This window comes from Arachis hypogaea, chromosome 19 (assembly GCF_003086295.3).
Source record: "Arachis hypogaea cultivar Tifrunner chromosome 19, arahy.Tifrunner.gnm2.J5K5, whole genome shotgun sequence".
Lineage (NCBI taxonomy): Eukaryota > Viridiplantae > Streptophyta > Magnoliopsida > Fabales > Fabaceae > Arachis > Arachis hypogaea.
In genome coordinates, this window is record NC_092054.1 from 116808763 (window position 1) to 116814829 (window position 6067).

The 6067-nt window shown below is 39.4% G+C and overlaps 1 non-coding gene across 1 annotated transcript; it reads right to left on the reverse strand.

The window, feature by feature from the left end:
• Positions 1-5960: 5960 nt before the first annotated feature.
• On the reverse strand, positions 5961-6067 carry LOC112781077 (small nucleolar RNA R71). The gene has a single exon (XR_003191873.1). It is a non-coding gene; the product is annotated as a small nucleolar RNA R71 (small nucleolar RNA).

Sequence of the window (6067 nt, forward strand, 5' to 3'; positions counted from 1 at the left end):
CTAAACCAAAAAAAAAAAAGATTTTTCCTAATCTAAGCAACAAAATAATCCGTCAGTTGTTCAAACACGAACAATCCCCGGCAACGGCGCCAAAAACTTGGTAGCACGAATTGTGAATCACACTTTTCACAACGCGTACCACTGACCAGCAAGTGCACTGGGTCGTCCAAGTAATACCTTACGTGAGTAAGGGTCGAATCCCACAGAGATTGTTGGTTTGAAGCAATCTATGGTTATCTTGTAAATCTTAGTCAGGGAGTCAATTATGTTTATCAGTTGAATTATGAATAACCAGTAAAGCATAAATTAAAAGTTACTTGTTGTGTAGTAATGGAGAATATGTTGGAGTTTTGGAGATGCTTTGTCTTCTGAATCTCTGCTTTCCTCTGTCTTCTAATTCACGCACGCACGTCCTCCTATGGCAAGCTGTGTGTTGGTGGATCACCGTTGTCAATGGCTACCTTCCATTCTTCCAGTGAAAACTACGCTCACGCGCTCTGTCACAGCACGGCTAATCACCGGTTGGTTCTCGATCCGGTTGGAATAGGATTTACTATCCTTTTGCATCTGTCACTAACGCCCAGCCTTCAGGAGTTTGAAGCTCGTCACAGTCATTCAATCCTTGAATCCTACTCGGAATGCCACAGACAAGGCTTAGACTTTCCGAATTCTCATGAATGCCGCCATCAGTTCTAGCTTATACCACGAAGATTCTGATTAAAGAATCTAAGAGACACTCATTCAATCGGATATAGAACGGAGGTGGTTGTCAGGCACACGTTCATGGGTTGAGGAAGGTGATGAGTGTCACAGCTCATCACCATCATCACAGTTAAGCGCGAATGAACATCTTAGATAGGAACAAGCGTGTTTGAATGAAAACAGAAATACTTGCATTAATTCATTGAGACACAGCAGAGCTCCTCACCCCCAACAATGGGGTTTAGAGACTCATGCCGTCAGAGAATACAAAGCTTAGATCTGAAATGTCATGAGATACAAAATAAGTCTCTAAAAGTTGTTTAAATACTAAACCAGTAGCCTAGGGTTACAAAATATGAGTGGACTATGATGGATGATGCAGAGATCCACTTTTGGGGCCCACTTGGTGTGTTGGGGCCCACTTGGTGTGTGCTGGGGCTGAGACTTTAAGCAATTCACGTGCAGAGGCCATTTGTGGAGTTGAACGCCAGTTTTTGTGCCAGTTTGGGCGTTCAACTCCAGTTTTTTATCCTTTTCTGGCGCTGGACGCCAGATTTGGGCAGAAGGCTGGCGTTGAACGCCAGTTTACGTCGTCAATTCTTGTGCAAAGTATGGACTATTATATATTGCTAGAAAGCCCTGGATATCTACTTTCCAAAGCAATTGGAAGAACGCCATTTCGAGTTCTGTAGCTCCAGAAAATCCATTTTGAGTGCAGGGAGGTCAGAATCCAACAGCATCAGCAGTCCTTTTTCAGCCTGAATCAGATTTTTGCTCAGCTCCTTCAATTTCAGCCAGAAAAATACCTGAAATTACAGAAAAACACACAACTCATAGTAAAGTCCAGAAACATAAATTTTTCCTAAAAACTACTGGAAATAAACTAAAAACTAACTAAAACATACTCAAAACTATATGAAATTATCCCCAAAAAGCGTATAAAATATCCGCTCATCACCAACCTTATTCAGAATCACAGTGTCATTAACCCTACTCAATAATTGGACACGAGCTTAAATGAACACTCAAGTCTTGGGCGATTTCTCTTCTCAGTCCTATATTGTTTTTAGTTCCTTGAGGACAAGCAACAGCTCAAGTTTGGTGTTTTGATGCATGAGCATCTTATCTATATTTTCTATTTATTTTAGATATAATTTAAGTGAGTTTCAATCTTATTCTAGTGTTTGAAACCTCTTTGGATGCTAATTTGAGTTGCTTTGGTGTTTTAATTATTTCAGGTGAAGTTCGGATCAGTTTGGTAGAATTTTTGTGCAAGAAAAGAAAAGAATTGGAAGCTGTCTACTAGGGCGCTAAACGCCAAGCCTGGCGTTTAGCACCGCTAAACGCTGCAACTGGCGTTTAGCGCCAGCAATCTAGATAACATTCTCATCAATGAAGCATCTTTAGTTGGATTTAGCTTTTAATTACTCTATTTAATTTTATTTTATTGTAGTTATTTTTAATTACAAACAAAATCTTTTAGGTTTAGAATTTATTATTTTATTTTAGTTTCAAATCAAATTAGGTTATATATAAAAGGGAAAAGATCCTACCGTAAGGAGGATCTTCTCACTTCCGCACTTTCACACTTTCTAAACCCTAGTTTTCTCTCTAAAGCATGAGCCACTATACCTCCTCAGTTAAGGTTAGGAGCTCTGTTTATTTCTATGGATTAAGACTATTACTGTTCTATTTTAATTAATGTATTGATTCAGTTTTAAGGATTACTTTTGTTCCTCATTTTATGAATCTGGGTAGATCGGAAGAATAACTCTTATTCTATATGCGTTCTTGTGATTCTTGGAAGAGTTATCTCACTTGAACACCAGCTTGAAAGTAAATTTCTCCTAAATTGCTAATTACTTAGACTGAACAGGATACGTGACACATAATCCTTTTATATCTGGGTAATTAAGGTTTTTGTGGCTATAAATTAGAATTGAACTTAACCCTCTAATCGGAATTAAGTGACCAAGACATTGGCGGTTACCTAGGTTAGAGGAGACTAAAACACTAAGACATTAGGGTTTAGTCACTGACCTTTTTGGTGTTGTGATGCCAGGGTATTTTGGCCAGTTTCATTGACCTTTTCTTTATTTTTTTAGGGTAATTTCATGAATTTTCTTAGGAAATAAGCAAGTTTTGGGGTAGAATTTCACTTACATCTTAATTCAAGCAAACATGGTGTACTTTACATGATTTCATGAGAATTATGCATGAATTTAGTGACAAATTGAATGATGCATGTCTCATGATGTGGATTAGAACTTTGATGCACTTTATTGCTTGATTTCAGGACAAATGAAGCAAGAAAGAACCATGTTAGCAGCCACATTAGTCTCACTAACGTGACCACTAACGTGGAATGGGAGCTAGCTTGCAACGTTAATGAGTAAAGTAATCGCCAATAACGTCCTCGAAGCCATCATAGCCCACGTTAAGAGTCACGTTAACTAAGTTAACGTGAACTCTAACGTGGAAGAAGAAAGTGGAGCCAACATTAGTGACACTCACCTTTGTCACTAACATTGGACCAAGCTCATATTGGCCACGTTAAGGGCCACGTTAACTTAGTTAACGTGGACTCTAACGTTGGGAAGCAAAAGAATGGCCAACGTTAGTGACACTCACCTTTGTCACTAACGTTGGACTAAGCCACTTTGAGCCACGTTAACTCCCACGTTAACTTAGTTAACGTGGAAGCTAACGTGGAGAAAGCAAATAATCGCCAACGTTAGTGACACTCACCTTTGTCACTAACGTTGGAATGAGCCACTATGAGCCACGTTAACTCCCACGTTAACTTAGTTAACGTGGAAGCTAACGTGGAGGAAAGGATGATGAGCCAACGTTAGTGACACTCACCTTTGTCACTAACGTTGGAGATGGCTATCATCACCACGTTAACTTAGTTAACGTGGATTCTAACGTGGGAAGTAGGGGCATCTTGGAACGTTAGTGACAAAGGTAAGTGTCACTAACGTTCTCGAAGGATTGGCAAGCTTACGTTAAGAGCCACGTTAACTAAGTTAACATGGACTCTAACGTAGGGGGAAGGGAGAACTCTCAACGTTATTGAAAAAGGTGAGTCCCAATAACGTGTGCGAAGGACGTAGAGGCAACATTAGTGGTCACGTTGGTGCCACTAACGTTGAAGTTAACGTGGATCATCCCTGGGTTAGGAACGTTAGTGAAAAAGGTAATTGTCACTAACGTTCTCGAACCCACACTCTCACTTAACCTTAACGCCACTAACGTCCTGAGCTAAATACCCTGCCTACTTCACACTTTCTCTTTGCAAGTAAAGCTAAGACCACTGAAGAGGATAACTGCTTCAAACTTAAGATCCAAAGGCCCATATCCAAGACTTGAAGAACCAACTAGAAGATCAGAAGAGTAGTATATATAGGGGTAGTTTTGAATTAGAAGAGGAGCTTTTGGGGGAGTTGGAAATTTGAGAACTACTTTCTATATAATTTTACTTTCTCTGCACTTCTAGTTTATTTTTCAGAATGTATCTTCCATCTTTGTTTTCCATTTTCAGAGCTATGAACAACTAAACCCCCTTCATTAGATTAGGGAGCTCTGTTGTAATTTGATGGATCAATATTAGTTTTCATTATTCTTCTTCTATCTTTTCTCTTGATTTTACTAGAAAGCTTTCAATCTTCATCCAATTGGGTAGTTATCTTGGAAAAGAAGCTATTCATACTTGGATCTCTTCTGAACCCTGGAAGAGGAATGAAGAGATCATGCTAGAAATGCTTTCTCATGTTGGACCAAATTAGGGTTGGAAGGATATAGTGACTATAATTCTACCAACACTTGATTTGGGAATGCATGTGGTATAATCAGTGACCATACTTCATCTCTTCTCATGAGCAATTGACCAAGGAATTGGCTATTGATCAAGATTTGAGAGATTGAATTATAAGGAATTGTAATTCGATCACTTAAGATTGCCAAGGAGATCAATGAACGTATTGATTGAGGAAGAGATGAAAATGAACTTGATCCGGAGAATGCAACATCTCCTAAACCCAATGAATTCCCCATTCTGATCTTACCTATCCTTTTTAATTTCTGCAATTTACTTTTATGAGCATCTTCCCCATTCCCATTTACAATCCTGCAATTTACTTTCCGCCATTTATTTTCAGCTCTTTACTTCCAGCATTTACATTTTCTGCTATTTACTTTCCTGCCATTTAATTTCCTACAACTCTTAAACCAAATTCTGCTTAGCTCAACTAGAACATTCTTCCAATTAAAGTTGCTTGACCAATCAATCCATGTGTGATTCGACCTCACTCTATTGTGAGTTTTTACTTGACGACAATTCGGTATACTTGCCAAAGGAAAATTATTGAGAGACAAGTTTCCGTGCATCAAGTTTATGGCGCCGTTGCCGGGGATTGATTTTGTATCAACAATGATTTAATTGGAGGATAATTAGATTGAGCATTTTTCTTTTGTTCGATTTAAGTTCATTTGAGTAATTTACTTTCTGTTCAGTTATTTTCTTCCCTTTCCCTTCCCGTTTTCTTAGTTGTTTATAATTCAGTCCACTAACCCACTAACTGTTTGATATATTGCATCACTCACACTAACAGTATTTCTGTAGAAATTACTTTCTGCATCTATTTCCTTGCTTGTGCCTTGTTGGTTGTATGACAGGGAGAAGAAGCGGGACTTCAACTTCTTTTGATTCTGAACCTGAGAGGACCTTCCTTAGATTAAGGAGGGAAGCAAGAGAAAAGAGAGTAGTTGGTGCTGAGGAAGAGGAGGAGTACTTTGAACCAGATATGGATGAGAATATGGAGAACCATCATGAAGAAGAGGCTCACAACCATGGCCGAGAAGGTCCAGCACATCAGGCTGGGCAAGAGAGAAGGGTTCTGGGTTCGTACATCAATCCAAACCCAGGAAATTACGGAAGTAGCATCCAAAGGCCAATCATACATGCCAACAACTTTGAACTAAAGCCACAGCTCATCATCCTTGTTCAGAACAATTGTTCATTCGGAGGCAGTGTCCAAGAAGACCCCAATCAACATCTAACAACCTTCCTGAAGATATGTGATACTGTGAAGTCTAATGGTGTTCATCCTGACACCTATAGATTACTTCTGTTCCCTTTCTCACTCAAGGACAAGGCATCTAAATGGCTGGAATCCTTCCCAAAGGAGAGTTTAGCAACCTGGGAAGATGTGGTGAACAAATTCTTGGCAAGATTCTATCCTGCTCAACGGATCAACAGGCTGAGAGCTGAGGTGCAAACCTTCAGGCAGCAAGATGGTGAAACTCTATATGAAGCATGGGAGAGGTTTAAGGACCTGACAAGAAGGTGTCCACCAGATATGTT